This window comes from Camelus ferus, chromosome 24 (genome assembly GCF_009834535.1).
Source record: "Camelus ferus isolate YT-003-E chromosome 24, BCGSAC_Cfer_1.0, whole genome shotgun sequence".
Classification (NCBI taxonomy): Eukaryota; Metazoa; Chordata; class Mammalia; order Artiodactyla; family Camelidae; genus Camelus; species Camelus ferus.
Genome location: NC_045719.1, coordinates 339,178 through 354,891, shown reverse-complemented (window position 1 = coordinate 354,891; position 15,714 = coordinate 339,178). Strand labels below are relative to the sequence as shown.

The following is a 15,714-nucleotide window of genomic DNA, read 5'->3' as shown; positions in this document are numbered from 1 at the left end:
TGTAGTTCACTTCTCCTTGAACCAAAATGCCGTAGGTGTTTTTCTCAGTTTGATGGACCGCTCCCCATGCACCTGTGGCACCTTTGCCTCGGATTTACCTTCAGAATGCAGGAGGGTGTGGCTGTTGAGGAAGCTGACGGGAAGAGGTGAGTGCGAGATGGCGGGTCTCGGCTCCTGGTCCCCGCCGCCCAGGACGCAGCAGTGCCTGGCCCAGGCATTGTCAGGCATGCTTGCACACGAGGTTGGACACCCCACCCCCAGAGCGTGTATTTGCTGTTTCAGAGCCGTTACAGGTGTCAGCCCTGGCGTCCTGCTTGACTTCCAGAACTGATAACCTGCATGAACTGTTGTCCATAATTTGTCTCCATTTAGAATACTTGCCAGTTTTTAAATGTGAAAATTTAAAGAGCAGAGCAGTCATTACATATTCTTTAAAAAATCGGTTATTTCATGCATGGTTTTAAAAGACATTTCTTTCTGTGATTATCCTGAGTACTTGATAAGAGTCTCTTAATTCGTTTCCGTGTGTTGATTGTTCATGGTGTTAGGTAACACAGGTTACCACCACCTGTCTCTCCACACTGTTACCAGTTTACAGAAGCTGTCTCTGTCTCAGCAGTGGTTTGGGGTAGTGGGTGCTCGCTCCTCTGCCTGGTGGCTGCAGTTAGCCAACAGAGCTCTGGTCGCGGGGGCGGGGGCGGGGGCGGCGCTGAGCTCTCACTGGTGTCACTGTCCAGGGGAGGTGCCGGGAAGCGTTCTGGTGGTTTGGTGGAGTGTGAAGAGCTGCTTCTGATTTCCTCCCGCTCTTCTCATGTAAAGGTGCTGCTTTACTTCAGGCAAGTCATAAAGAGTGTTTTTAGCTTCCTTCTGCTCCCTCCACCCCGTGGATAATTTGAGGGCGAGAAGGATCCCCAAAGGAGGGAGTGGCTGGTGATCACAAAACCGGGAGGAAACAGGTGGAGTCCCCAGAGCCTTCAGCGCGCTGGGGTCTGAGTGAGCTGTGTGTGCGGAGGGTGCGCGGGGCGTCTCTGCTCTTCCTCGTGTCTCCTGCTGCGCTTGGGTGTCTGGGCGGTGACTGCAGGACTCCCATCACCCGGGTGAAAGCTGGCGGGAACCCCCTCACACATCTGTGGTCTAAATGTTTGCTGATTTCCCATCCAGGACCCATGGAAACTTAGGAAGGGTGGATGGCTTTTCGTCTGGGGGCCAGTGATGTAAGCAGCTCATGGGAGCGACTCAGGGCACCTTCAGACCTGCCATTCCGAGGATGAAAGTCGACATGAGGGTCAGATCCAGCATTTGGGGGAGGGCGCCGGGGGGTGGGGCCAGGAACATGGCTGATTGTGGTGGAGCTGAGAACACACAAGTGCAGTCCTTTGGGCCTAGAGTCTCCTAAAGGAAGAGCTGCACGTAGCCAGTGTTTGGGGCGGGAAGCCAGCTGCCCGCAGCGGGAGGTGTTCTGTCCTGCAGACCAGGCAGCCTGCAGGTGGTGATGCCGTGCTCCACCCAGCCTGTGCTCCAGCGTGACTCCCCAGGGAAATTTGCCTTCGGGGAGAGGAGGCGTTGATGAGAGACTGACTTAAATTAACCAGTCTGTGTAAATGACTGAAGTGATCAGCACAGGGTTTCCTAATCTACCCCTCCCCAAACTTGGAAACTGAGGAAATGTGGTTGCTGCCTGAATTCGTGTTAATATTGTTTATGGGGCATCAGAGCAGAGGAGCACAGAGTGGGCCAGGCCTGGGGGCGGGGCGTGAATGCGGATCAGCGGTGGGGGCACCGAGGGAGCCTTGTCAGTCAGGCGTCCAGCCCCTTCAGCTCCTCCGGGAGTGGGTGGGTCTGTCTCACCTTCCTGCTGCAGTGCTGCTTTGATACATCTTCAGTGTCCTTCTCATGGGGATTCGGCTTCTTATACAGATCTGCCTGTGGGGGGAACTGCAGGTGTGAACATTGCAGCTTCAGAACATGATTTATATGAACGGGCTTCTTGTCGACCTCGGGTTTTCAGAGTAGAAGCTGGACTCAGGGACCGGGGCCCTGTGATGACAGTTGTAGGTAACCGTCTGTGGCGTCGGCTGACCCCGTGGTCAAGTAGGAAGCAAGGGTATGTGATGTCACCACCTTCCCGTTGATGTGGCATCTGATGCTAACCCCCAGTACGAAGATCTTTCCTTTCCTGCCCCTGACAGCAGTGGTCCTGGTTCTGTGAAGGCAAAGGACTTACTTAGCAGGTGTGCATGGGACGGAGGCTGGGGAACAGCCACCTCTTCTCCCCCGTGTCCTCCTCCACTTCTCTGTTCCCATTTATCCCTGGGGCACGCATGCCACTTCTCCCTGCAGTGCTGAGCATGTGTGGCACACCCAGAGCACTCGCCCGAGCTTGCCTGGGGGGACTCTGGGGTTAGCCCTGGAGCCCTCTGCTCCCGAGTCTCACCCTGGCCATGCGCCCTTGGGGACAGCATACCCGGGATGAAGCCATGTTGACTAAGTTCCTACCTTATGTCAGTTGGTTTTCTAAATGTATTGTATGTAATCCTTACAACAACTGTGTGCAGTCAGCACCATTATCCCTGTTTAATGATGGGGAAACTGAGGCGCAGAGAGGACACAGACTTGCCGAAGGCAGAGCTGAGATTTGAACACCCTCCCCCCAAGTTGGGCCCGCGCCCCAGTTGCATGTTAGGTACCTCCAGGGTGTCAGGAAGGCCCAGGGGACCCCTTGCTCATTCTCTGCCTCAGCTGGGCCCGTTGATGGTTGCAGCTCCTTCCTTTGGGTTTAGAACTTGGGTCGTCCCGCCGAGCAGCCTCCACTCCTGGGTAAGGTGTTGGGGCAGAGAGGCAGGAGGGCACGTGAGTGTTCCAGGGTGGAGGGTAAAACTGAATAATCAACAGGCAGGAAGGCGGAGATTGAGAGCTGAGAGCGGGTCTCACGCTTTGGTGGGCTGCTCCTTTAGCAGCCAGACCTGTAGTGAGTCTGGTTTGTGTGTTAGGGGCTGACGTCTTTGGAAGTGGCCGGGGTTGACGGTGCAAGTGTGAGAGGATGGCCAAGAAGATCATGTCTTCAGTCTGAGCAGGTCATTCCGTTTTAACTGCTTACTGAAGTGTAACGTGCAGGCAGGTTGGTGACTTTTCCCAGAGGGAGCACCCACAGCACAGCCTGTCAGCACCTGGAAGCCTCCTGCTCCCTTCCTGTTACTGCCTCCCCAAGGGTAACCGCTGCCTGGACTTCCAAGGGTATAGCTTAGATTTGTCTGTTTTGGGACATTACATGAGTGAAATAAAACAGTATGTATCCTTGTGTCTCTGGCTCATTTGCTCAGCATTACATGGGAGATTTTTGTACCTGGTTTGGTATTCCGTCGTGTGAATAAACCATGTACTGTGTATCCAACAGATGTTTGGTTCCTTCCGATTTGGGAACTGTTACTCACAGCACTGCTTCAAATACTCTAGTCCGTGAACTTGGGTGCCCGGGTGCTCCTTTCTGCCTGAGAGTGGCATTGCAGGGTCACAGTACGAACATCGTGTTCAGCTTTACTGGATTCTGCGCACGAGTTTTCCGAGTCCCTGTTGCCCCGGTTTTCACTGACACTCAGTAGTGCTGGCCTTTTCCATTTTATTCTGTCAGGCGTATAGTGGTATTTCATCGTGGCTTTAGTTTTCACTTCACTGTTTCTTAATGAGATTGAACACTTTTATATGCTTATCAGCCTTTGGTTGTCCTCTTGCAAAATACCTGTTCAGGCTTTGCCCATTTTTCTATTGAGTGGACTATCTTTTTTGTATTGACATGTTTGGGTTTTTTAAAAATGTATCTGTTCTGGACACAAGTCCTTTGTTAAATGTATTGTGAGAATGTATTTGGTGAAGAGAAGCTTTTCATTTTAATACACAGTTTACCAGTGTTTTCCTTCACAGTCGGCGTATTTTGTTTAGGAAATCTTTGTTGACTCTAAGATCATAAAGATGTTCTTTGCTTTCTTCTAAAATCTTTTTTGTTTCACCTTTCACTTTTAAATCAAATCTTACTGAATTGATTTTTGTTAATAGTGTGGAGTAGGGTTTAAGGTATAAGTTTTCCCTTATGGGTTTCCAGCTGTCCCAGCACCATTTATTGAGTAAAACCATCCTTCCCTCATGGTACGAGTTTTCTACCTTTGTCGTGTATGAGGTGATCATGTAGGTGTTTGTTTCTGGACTCTGTTCTGTTCTACTCATCAGCGTATTTTTCCTTGCATCAATCCATCTTAATTATATCTTTATAATGGATCTTAAACATCAGTAAAGGGTAGCTTTTTCTTGCTAATTGAGTGAGCTGAGCAAAGTGAAGAGAGGTGCCCGGTGACTGCAGAGGGACAGGCAGGAGCGAGAAGAAATCTGAATACTATTCCAAAGTCAGTGGAAAGCCACAAGTGGATTAGAGGAATGAGGTCATCTGTTTCATGTTTTTAAAAGATAACCCTCATCTGGCGAGGATATGCGCGACTTAACAACTCTGTCAACCAACTTAAACGCAGTGTCATCTATAGAACACTTCACCCAGCAACAAAGTGGACCTTCTTTTCAGGTGTGTGTGAAATACTTTCCAGAACAGACCATAGGACAAATGTCAATAAAAGTATTAAAATCATGCAGAGTATTTTTCCTATCACTGGAATGAGAAATCAGCAGAAGAAAATTTGGGAAATCCACCAATGTTTGGAAATTAACCCAGAAAAAAATTTAATAACTTGTAGGTCAGAGATGAAATCACAAGGAAAATCAAAATGTTTCACACTGAATGAAGATAAAAATGCACCCGGATGTATGGGGTGAGCCAAAGCCTTGCTTGAAACTTTTAGCTGTAAACAGCTATACTGAGAAAGGAGGAAGAGCCAAAGTCAGAACACTAAGACCCCACTTAGATAGTGGGGTTAGGGGGCTAAGCCCACAGCACGAGGGCGGAAGGAAACAAGAGATCAGAGTGAGAAATTGGTGAGACAGAAGACAACCAACCAGAGAGCATCAGTGAAGTGAATCCTCCTCAGGGATCAACAAGTGACACACATAACTAGGCTATGAAAAAAAGAGAAGACAGGTTGCCAAAATGAGGGATGAAAGGAACTCACCATTAAATTTACAGAATTTAAATGGATTATAAGGGGACAATGTAAACAATTTTATGTCAACAAATGAGACAATCTGCATGGATCAATTCCTGCAAAGACAAAAGGACCCAAAATACTGACACTCAAGAAGAAATAGACAATCTGAATAGCAAGGAAGTTGGATTAATACTTTAAAGTCTTCCCATGAAGAGAAACTCAGACCCAGATGGCTTCACTGCTGGTTTCTATCAAATATTTAAAGAAGAAATAATACCAATCCCTCACAGACTCTTACAGGAAATAGAGGAGGAGGGAATGCTTCCCAGCTCAGGCTGTGAGGGCAGTATTTCCCTGATATCAAAGCCAGGAAACTGTAAACCACGGTCTCCTGTGAATATAGATACAGAAGTCCTCAACAAGATACTAGTAAACAGAATCCAGCAGCACGTTAAAAGGATTGTCCACCATGATTAAGTAGGATTTATTCCAGTATTGCAAGGTTGGTTTAACATCTTAAAGTCGATACAACATGCCATGTTAATAGGATAAAGGATAAAACAACGTGAACATTTCAATAAAGTGTTTTACAGAAGTCCAGCATCCCTTCATGGTAAAACTCTTGGCAAACTTGGCATAGAAGGGAAACTTCACCCTGATCAAAAAGGCACCTACAAAACCCTGCAACTAATGTCATACTTGATGAAAGAAAATTGCGAATGAGGCACAAATGTCCACTCACCACTTCTGTTTAATATTGTACTGGAGGTTCTAGCCAGTGTAATCATGCAAGAAAAAGAAAGAAAAGGCATCCAGATTGGAAAAGAATAAGTGAAGCTGTCTTATTTGCAGACAACTATGCATAGAAAATTCTAAAAACTCCAAAAGTTCAGCAGTTACACAATACCATTTTTAAATTGTTGTATTTGCTAGTACATAGAAATACAACAGCTTCTTGTATTAAGAAAAATGCAACTAACAATAATAATACAATGCCTAGGAATAAATTTAACAAAGAAGTATAAGGTTTGTACGCTGACGACTAGAACATGTTGCTGAGGGAAATTAAAGCTCTAAGTGGAGAGGCATTCCGTGTTCATGGATTGGGACACTCAGTAGTGTTAAGATGTCACCTCTTCCCAAACTGACCTATAGATTCAACTCGATCCCTATAGAACTACAGCAAGCCTGTTTTGCAGAGACTGACAACCTCGTCCTAAAATTTATATATTAATGCAAAGGACTCAGCATCGAACAATTTTTTGAAAGAACAAAGTGGGAGGACTTAACACTTCTTGATTTCAAAACTTTCAGTAAATCTGTGGTAGTCAAAACAGGGTGGTGGTAGCCTAAAGATAGACGTACGAGTCAGTGAAATAGAATGTTGACTACAAAGACAAACTCTAATATTTGGGTCCCTTGATTTTCAAGAAGGGTGCCAAGACATATAGGGAGAAGATAGTGTTTTTGACAAATAGCGATGGGACAGTTTAGACCCTTAACCTTACACCACATGCAAAAATTAACTCAAAATGGATTTAGGGCCTAATTTAAGAACTGAAACGATAACACTGTTAGAAGAAAACATAGCGAAAAGCCTTCATGACCTTGTGGTTACTCAGATTTCTTAGAAATCCTATGAAAAACATTCATTTGAAAAAGACTGATAAATTGAACTTGTTCAAAATTTACAACTCTGTGCAGTAAGACACCGTTAAGTAGGCGGACAGCACACAGCACAGGAGAAGATACCTGCACATCATGTTTGTGGTAAGGGTCTTGTATCCACAATATATAAAGAACCCATGAGACTCAAAAACAAGGTGAACGGTCCAGTTTACAAAGGGGCAAAAATATTTGAATAAGTATTTACAAAAGAAGACAAATGGCAAAAAACCACAGGGAAAAAGTGGCCATTGTTAAACATTCAGAAATCCAAATTAAATGCATGACCTGATACCACTTTTCATCCTCTCCAACGGTGTAGCCAACATGAAAAGACGTTACAGTAACTGTTGGGGCAGATGTGATGAAGGGGGTCTCGTACGTTGCTGGTCGGGATGTGACACCATGTGGCCACTTTGGAAAGCAGTTTGGCATTTTCTTAAGATGTTAAACATAAATTCACCCTGTGACCTAGAAATTCTAATCCTAGATGTCCATGCAAGAGAAACAAAGACAGACCTGCACAAAGATTTGTGTGAATGTTCACTGCATTATTTGTAGCAGCTAAAATGTGGAAATCATCTCCATGTCTGTCAACTAGCAAATGGGTAAACAAACACTGGATTCTCACACTGAAATATTTAACAACAAAAAGGAAATGAACTTCTTACAAGGTGGAGGAACCGCAGAAACAGTACGCTAAGTGAGAGAAGGCAGGTTCAAAAGATGATGATTGATTCCATGCACCTGAAGTGGCTGGAGGAGGCAAGTCTGCGGAGCAGAGGTAGGCTGTAGGGACGCCTCCGGTAAAGGACAGCATGGTCAGTGTTTCAGCTTTGTAGGCCATGCCGTCTCCGTTTTATACGTTTTTCAACTTTCTTATAAAACTATTATTATTCAACATTAGTGATTGCATGAATTCACACGCTCCTAGCAGTGGGAGTGCTTGTGCACTCCTTTTTCAGTGCCTGTCATGGTCAACCTTTTCATTTTAAGTCTGTCAGGAGCGTAGTAGAATGTATCGGTTTGGGGAATGTTGACACTTCTTAGTATTGAGTCTTCCCATCCTAAGTGGAAGAATGAATAGTCCTCCACGTATTTAAGTAAGCAGGCTTTGACTTTTCTCGTACAGTTTTCTACACGGAGACCGTGGATATCTTTTGTTGTATTTAGTCTTAGGTATTTGGTATTTGTGGCTGCTGTTGTGAGCAGTGTCTAATAACCTTTCGCTTTCTGTTTGTTGCTGGTGCATAGAAATACACCTGCTGCTTGTGTTTTGACTTAGGATCCAGCAAGCCTGCCAGACACACTCATTCTAAGTATCAGCCTGTAGATTTCCTGGGGTTTCTACAGGCGTAATCTTACTGTCTGGGAATAAAGACAGTTTTTTTTTTTTTTTTTTCTAATCTTCATTTCTTTCCTTGCCTCATTATACCGTCTGAGGGGAGCAGTATGGTGCTGCACAGGAGTGGTGATAGCATGTGTAACCCCCCACATGCACCATCATGTAAGATTTTGTAAATACCACTATTTCTCGTTTTCTAAAAGTTTTCATCATGAATGGGTGTTAAATTTCATCAAGTGTACTTCTTGTTCTACTGAGATAACCATATGAGTTTTCTGCTTTAGTTTGTAAATGTAGTGAGTTCCACGTATTAATTTTCACTATGTTAAATGAACCTTTCACTCCTGGGATAAACCCAAGGAGGGCAGTGTATTGTCATTTTTAGGTATTACTAGATTCAGTTTGTTAACATTCTGTTTAGGATTTTTCCATCTTTGTTCATACATGAGATTGACTTGTAATTTTCCTTTCTTGTAACCCCTGTCAGGTTTGGTAGCAAGGTTATACATGCTTTATAAAGCTCACAGGGAGGTTTTCTTTCTTTTTCTGTCTGGTAGAAAAGTTCGTGAGAGATTGGCATTATACCGTCCCTGAGATTTATAAGCTCTTGGCATTGTGTCTTCTTTAAACATGTGACAGGTGATAAAATTTGCTGGTGAAGAGTTTGTGTGCGTGTGTGTGTAGGTCCGTGCACATTTACAGTTGTTAATTCTTCTCCGTGAATTGAACCTTTATAATTACAAAGTATATCTCATTATCTCCAGTTACACTTTTTGCCTTCAGGTATCCCAGTTCATACTTGCATGGTGTAACTTACTCCATTCTTCTACTTTCAAACTCCCTGTGCCCTTATATGTAAGGTGTGTCTCTTCTAAGCAGTGTATCATATTTCAAAATCTTGTCTGGCAAGTCCTAGTCTTTAATTGAAGCGTTTGCTATATTTGCATTTAATGTGTTTCCTGTGCTAAGTTTCTGTCCAAATAGCTGCCCCATTGGATCCCTTCTGGTTTGTTTCCGTTGTCTGCGGGATGTTTTTGATCGACTGCTGGACACTGTGTTTGAAGAATCACAGAAGCAATTCAAGGCTCCTGGTCCTATTGTCCTTCAGAGAAAACTTGTTTTTGCGTCTGGTAGTCTGTTTGAGTAGAGGCACTAAGGACTCCAAATCATCGTAATCCAGTTAGGATTTGAGTCGGTTCATGTATGAGTCTAAGAGCTTGCCAGTCTGTTTCTTTCTAGTCTATCCTTGTTCCTAGAATTACATTTCCTAGAATGAAGCCCTTTGGGGTTGCAGACCAACCGCGGAAGGGGCTTGAGTTCCAGTTCCCTCCGAGCGCGGAGTCTTTGAACATCCTGCTTGGGTTTTCAGCCTCTTAGTGGCCTCTTTCCGAATCACCGGGTGCTCTGGGGTAAAACCTGTCCCAGAGCGGGTTCGCTTCTGTGGGTTTCTTTCTTCTCTCAGTTCCTAGACCCGTAATTCTGACGTGCCTTCAGAGATGTAAAAAGTATACTGTATTGGGACTTTCCGGTTCTTGGTGGGGGCGTTGTTCTGGATTTCCTGGTCTGGCAGAACACAGGTAGAACCCCCACACGTTTGATGTGAGATAACAAATCCTGTATTGTTTACTGTGTATTTTGGGGGCGTGTTGTTTACTTGCTACCAAACATCCTAATAAACACAAGTGCCCTGTGAAGAAAGTATTCTCAATCTGGTAAGCTTGGGAAATGCTCTACATTTTCCATTCAGGGGTTCACAGAAGATACTACATATTAAAAATAAGTGAGATTCTACATTACAGAGAGGTTTGTTTACCCTCTGCGTGAGACAGGGAAGGACAGGAGTGGGGAATATTTACATCAGTTGCTCGGATGGAGCCCAGTTAACTAGCAAGGGCTGTGCATTTTGAAGCTGTTTCCTGGGAGTGATGTCAGTGTTTCAATGATGTAGACACAAGAAGATAGCACAGAGTTTCAGAAAGGAGATTCTTACCTTCTTGAATGATTTTTTTAAAGGGTCAAGGGGCCACAGAGGAACAGGAAATTTATTTCCCCACACAGGAAAGTGGGGTTCCTGTCAGCACAGCAGACAGTCGCCAGAGCTGAGGGGCCTCCCCTCTCCACAGTCCGGGGACACACATGCTGCAGGCCGAGCTGCAGGTGGGGCTGGAGTGCTCGGGGCTCCGAATCAGGGTAGATGAGCAGCGGGAAAGTGGATCCAAGTCACTCGAGCTCACGACCTGAGTTTCCCGGGGATTCATTAAGGAGCCCTGGAGCCGACGGGAACAGTGAGGGGTGTCGGTGTTCTCTGCTAGCAGTGACAGTGCTGCGTCCGTCAGGGTCCGGGTGGCGACAGGTGCCTCACTCTTGGGTAGCAGCGCTCATCTTAAGTTCGGGAGGAAGGACAGCTGTCGGCACTGAGCTGGCAGAGTGCCCCTAGTGTTCTCCAGTTCTCCGGATGGGCTTCAGTGGGTGATGCTGTCCACCTCCACCCCTCAAGCCTCCTTGACAAATAACCCAAACAGACGGCCTCTGCTTGCGCCCCGCCACCCCGGCCGGTCATCTTGGCCACAGTCTGCCTGCTGCCTTTCGCTTCCTTTCCTTCATCACCACGGCTTCGGACAGAGCTGTACTGCACAAGTAAAACGGGTCCAGTCAACGAGGAGGAAGAGCAGGCGTGGGATTTGGCCACCCGAGGTCTGCTGCAGCTCTGCCCACGTCTCAGCCACACGGTCTGGCTTCTGCGCCGCAGAAACTGCCCCACCCCAGCCAGCAGCACCTTCACGGCAGCATCTCGGTGACATCCTGGGGTAGGTCTGCTGAGGCGCCCCTCCTCCAGGACACCCCTCCCCCTTGTCCCTCCCGCTTCCTCCTCACACCAGTGTCCCATGTCCTCTGGGTGCTCCTCCAGCCGACGACCCCACGCGCTCCATCCTTCAGGTGCCCTCAGACCTCCACGCCCGGTGGCCTCCACACGTCCCCCTGTGATGTTCACAGGCACGCATCTTCTGCTGTGGCTCCTCTTCCACAGGGTGGAGCCGTGGCCTTCCTGGTGGCCAGTACAGGACCCCAGGGCACTGTCCCCCTTGCTTCCTGGCGGGGGGGGGGGGTAGTCACCGCTGTGCCCACCTTATGGGGCTGGATGCCCGGGTCTCAGCTGCGGCAGACGCTGGTTGCTGGCACCCCTACGTGTCTCCTCTTTTATGGAGGGCTGCTCTCAGCTGAGCGGGGCCACGACTGTGAAACACCTAGGGGATTGCGTTTCTTCACCCCTGGGTGGCCCGCGGCCAACGCTACAGATGTAGAGGGTACGACCACCCAGCACTCATGTATGGACAGGACAGCTTAACCCCAGGTCTGCCCTGGGAGCAGGTTGAGGCCAGACATCCTGAAGCCACGTCTTCTGCTGCCCCCGCATGCCCCCCCCAACCCTGCACAGGCCCCCACTTCCTCAGTAAGCAGCTGTGTGGTCCCATCGCGGCGCTGCGGCCTCAGGGCCTGTTTCCTGCAGTAGCAGCCCCCCGCCACTGCCCCTGTGACCCCTCTGCCATTGTCTTGTCTTCACCCCTTGCACCTGCTTCCACCTGGCCCCCTGGATCCTGGCTCTGGGGCTCTGGTCACCTGGTGGTCCTTCCCTCTCCCCGAGAAATCAGCCCTCAGCCTCAGTGCCCCTGCCCCCGTTGGCCCTGCTCACCTTCAGCCCCTGCTCTGCTCCTGGTCCTGCCTCCCCCAACCTGCCCTTAGATTCAACCCTGCCTCTGCTCTTCTCCAGCGACTCTGCAGTCCAGGGGCACCAGTCTCTCCCTCTGTGGCAGTGGCTAAGTCACAGGATGACACTAGACACTCTGTGAAGCACAGACGTGAAAAGCTCAGGTCCCGGTTTCATCAGCTGAGAAGTCACAGGGCTACTCTGAGCCTCAGTTTCCTCCTCTGGAAGCTCCTGCTAAGGGCTTTGGCTCCCTAGGGTTGTTGGAGGTTTGCTGACACTCTGGACCTGCAGACCACCACCTTGGGCACTGCAGGTGCTCAGTAAATGTTCATTGGAGATTTGGGGCTCATTGAGGGCTCGACTGTAATGTTCATGCAGGTGTGTGGGCATGTGTGTATTTATAAACAGGGGCTTTGGAACAGGAAGCTCTGGGCTTGATGGCTGGTGCCACCGCTTACCAGCCAAGTGATACCAGAAAATTCACTGCGTTTCTCCGATTCTCGGGGTCCACGTCTATGAAGACGGCAACACCGTCAGCACCTCCTGGCTGCTGTGAGGGTCCAGTGAGTTCATACGTGGAAATGTCTTGTGCACCTTGGAGGTAAAATGCCTGTGGCTGTGCTGCTGTCTCTGTCCTACAGGGAGGCTCTTGCCTCTGCAGCTGCACCCACGATGGTGTTCAGGTGGCCTCGGCACAGAGATGGGATGCAAGCAGTTGCTGAAAATCAAATCCACAAGGAGCTATCACCTCACACCTGTTAGGATGATTGTCATCAAAAAGATGAGGGATAAATGCTGCAGAGGGTGTGGAGAAAAGGCACCCCTTGTTCACTGTTGGCAGGAATATAAACTGGTGCAGCCCCTGTGGGGGACAGTATGGAGTTTCCTCAAAATACTAAAAATAGAACTACCGTATGATCCAGCAATCCCACTCCTGAGTGTGCATCCCGAGGAAATGAAGTCAGTGTCTCACAGAGACACCTGCACCCTCACATTCACTGCGGCCCAGACGTGGAGACAGCCTAAGTGTCCATCCACAGGTGACTGGTCAAGAAGTACTCCACACACACGGTAGAGTATTATTCAGCCATGAAGAAAGGAAACCCTTTTGTAGTAAAGATGGACCTTGAGGGCATTATGCCAAGTGAAAGAAGTCAGAGAAAGAAAAGTACCATGTGACCTTAGTGACATGTGGAAGCTAAAAAAGCCGAATTCACAGGAACAGAGTAGAGTGGTGGTTGCCAGGGGCTGGGGGCGAGGAAGCACTGACGTCGGTCAGAGTACAAGCTTCTAGGTGGAAGAGAGTGAGTTCCAGGGGTGTAATCTACAGCAGGGAGACAACCGCTAAGGACACTGTCCTCTGTACTTGGAAGTTAGGAGAGTAGATCTTAAACGCTATCACCAAGGTGATTCTGTGATGCGATGGACGAGTGAACTAGCCTTACAGTTGGCTTCATTTCCCACCGTGCGTGTGCATCGGAGCATCACGTTGCGCACGTTAAATGTACACGTTGTGTGTCAGTAATATCTCCGTAAAGCTGGGAAAAAAGAATTTACTGGTATTTGAGCCTCAGGCACAGGGTAGTGCTGTCCAGACCCCTGCGAGGAAGGACTTGCCGCCCAGCTGCAGGGGGCGGTCAGCTCGCGCGGTGTGCCTGCCAGGCCTTTCGCCTTCCCAGGGACAGACTGCTTTGGTGACTGACCCAGGCAGGGTGGAGAGGCTCTGAGGAGGGTGGGCTGTGCTGTGGGCCCACCGTCACCCTGCCTCTTCCCCTCCCCCCCCCCAGGCTGTGGTCCCCAGCTGCTCCATGATGGACCTTGCAGAGTGAACTCCTCTGAGTCCGTGTCCCAGAGAGCCGACTGTGGCATACGCTGTCCAACAGATCTCACCCTTGGGGCCTTCGTGGACCTGCCCGCACAAGCCGCCTCTGTGCGTTTGAATCGAGGATCATCTCTGTTGCCGTCATTTACACACCAGAACAGAAGAAAATGGGCGGTTGAACGGCTCTCTGCCCCTCACGAGGGCGGAGCTGGTGGCTCTTGGGATGCCGTGTCCGTGTGTGGAGCGTGGTTATCACGGAGCTGTCAGGAAGCAAGTTTCAGGGGCAGGGACCGTTAGAGAGCTTAGTCTTTGAGTCTGTTGACCTCGGCTGGAGTATTCTTCTGCAAGAAACAGATAATTTCCACCTCACTCAAACTGGTTCAGAATAGAAAATAATTAAAACCTTTCCCCAGTTTACTTAGCAAAGCCAGGGTAGCCTGATACCGGAATCTGATAAAGACAAGAAAACCACTTCAAATCCAGCGGCACTGAAAAAAAAAAAAGGAACCAAAAGACCGCCAGGACCCTGAGCAGTGGCATCTTCGTGCCTGGAAAACGCTTGGCTCCCAGTCAGGCTGCCAGGCTTTGCACGCCAGCTGTGCTCCTTCCCCGCGTCAGGGCCTTGGACTTGCTGTGCAGCCTCTCCAGGGGCTGGTCTGCTCCTTGTGCGGCGGGGGTGGTGAGGGGGCCCACCCGCCAGGAAGGTAATGGGTGCAGCGCTCCCCCCAGCCGTCTGCACGTGGGCTGGGGCTGTGCGGTCCAACAGCGCGGCTGTGCCACGTGGTCTGGGCAGCTAATTATTTCTAACAGAAGGCTCCGCTTTCACCGCGTTTTGGGGAACCAGGCTCTTCGGCAGAGCCCGATCTGATCTGGAATGTGAGGAAGAAGTGAGGGCTGCTTGAATCCTCTTATGTCTTCTGTCAGCCTCCTTCGCGTGGACACAGCACCAAACTCACCACGAGAAACTTCTTCACAGAATTCCATCCTGCGGCTGTGTGCACGGCCCTGGGCACCGGTGCACGGGGCCTTCCACGTCAGAAAGGTGGTCGGAGCCCATGGGCGCCCCCGCCTCACCTGACAGAAGGGGAGCCCACGCACATCTGCCCCATCAGTGCTTGAAACGGGAGGTCCAGAAACCACTTCGCAGAGCCAAGAGGGGTGGCTGGGGGAAGTCTCTCTTCTCCTGCTGCTGCAGTACCAGAGGCATGTTTGCAGGGCTGGACCTGATGCGGCGCAGCCCTTGCAGGGGGCGTCCTGGGCCAGCAAGGTGGGGTGTCTGGCTCACAGCTGAAGGCCACCAGGCTCGCTCCGAGGACCGTCTTCAGGGGACCCGAGTCCCAGCATGTCCATCGTGCGTGGAGGAAGAGAGAGGAAGTGAAGTCGAGAGAGCAGCCGCTGGGAGACACATTCGAACTCACTCTGGAGAACAGTTTCCAGTTTTCCACAGACAGAAGGTGCTGGTGCCCCAGAGGCCCTGCTCTCTGGCTCCGACCACTAGGTGGTAGCTCTGGCCCACGGCCGCAGAGGAGGGCGGGCGGGCGGCAGGAGGCGGGTCCGCGCGGCTGCTTTAAAGGCAAGGGAGCTGCGAGGAGGTTGGAGCCGCCTTGCCACAGGTCCTGGTCCCGGGCTGATGGCACTTGGGTCCCGGCAGCCATCGCAGCCTGTGGATGCCGGTGCCCGGGCTGAGCTGGGGTCCGAGTGAGGCTCGCGGGGTCCGGTGCAGAGGAGAGGCCGAGGGAGACGGTAAAGAGCCCCGCTTCTCATTCACTCGGTCGGCTTGAGAGGATGCAGACTGCGGCTGACCCAGCTGGGGGCTCGCACATCAGTGCAGTCGGCCTGTAGTTCCGGGACAGAACAGGTGATTACAGTCTAGTGGGGACGTTGTTGAAATTTCAACTCTTTCCTGATGTGCTCTGAGTTTGGAGGGCAAAGGGATCTTTGAATATAAATCATGGGAGAGAAATTGGGCCACAGAGGAGGGGAGTTCTTGGTGAGTGTAAGTGCCTCGTTTCTTCGTGCTTTCTTGTGCAGAACTTGTCCAACTGCCTGTTAATCAGATTCTGGAATTTCAGATGCAAAAGTCAGGGAAAGT

At 49.5% G+C, this 15,714-nt stretch overlaps 1 protein-coding gene across 6 annotated transcripts in view; it reads left to right on the top strand.

The window, feature by feature from the left end:
• Window positions 1-868: 868 nt before the first annotated feature.
• Window positions 869-15,714, top strand: part of MC5R (melanocortin 5 receptor) — a 29,866-nt gene continuing 15,020 nt past the window's right edge. For 3 of the 6 annotated variants that reach the window (XM_032467099.1, XM_032467100.1, XM_032467098.1), the window contains exon 1: window positions 9,922-10,901. The gene's annotated coding sequence lies outside the window, so the exon portion shown is untranslated. The other 3 variants (XM_032467102.1, XM_032467101.1, XM_014561139.2) reach the window with 3 other exon arrangements.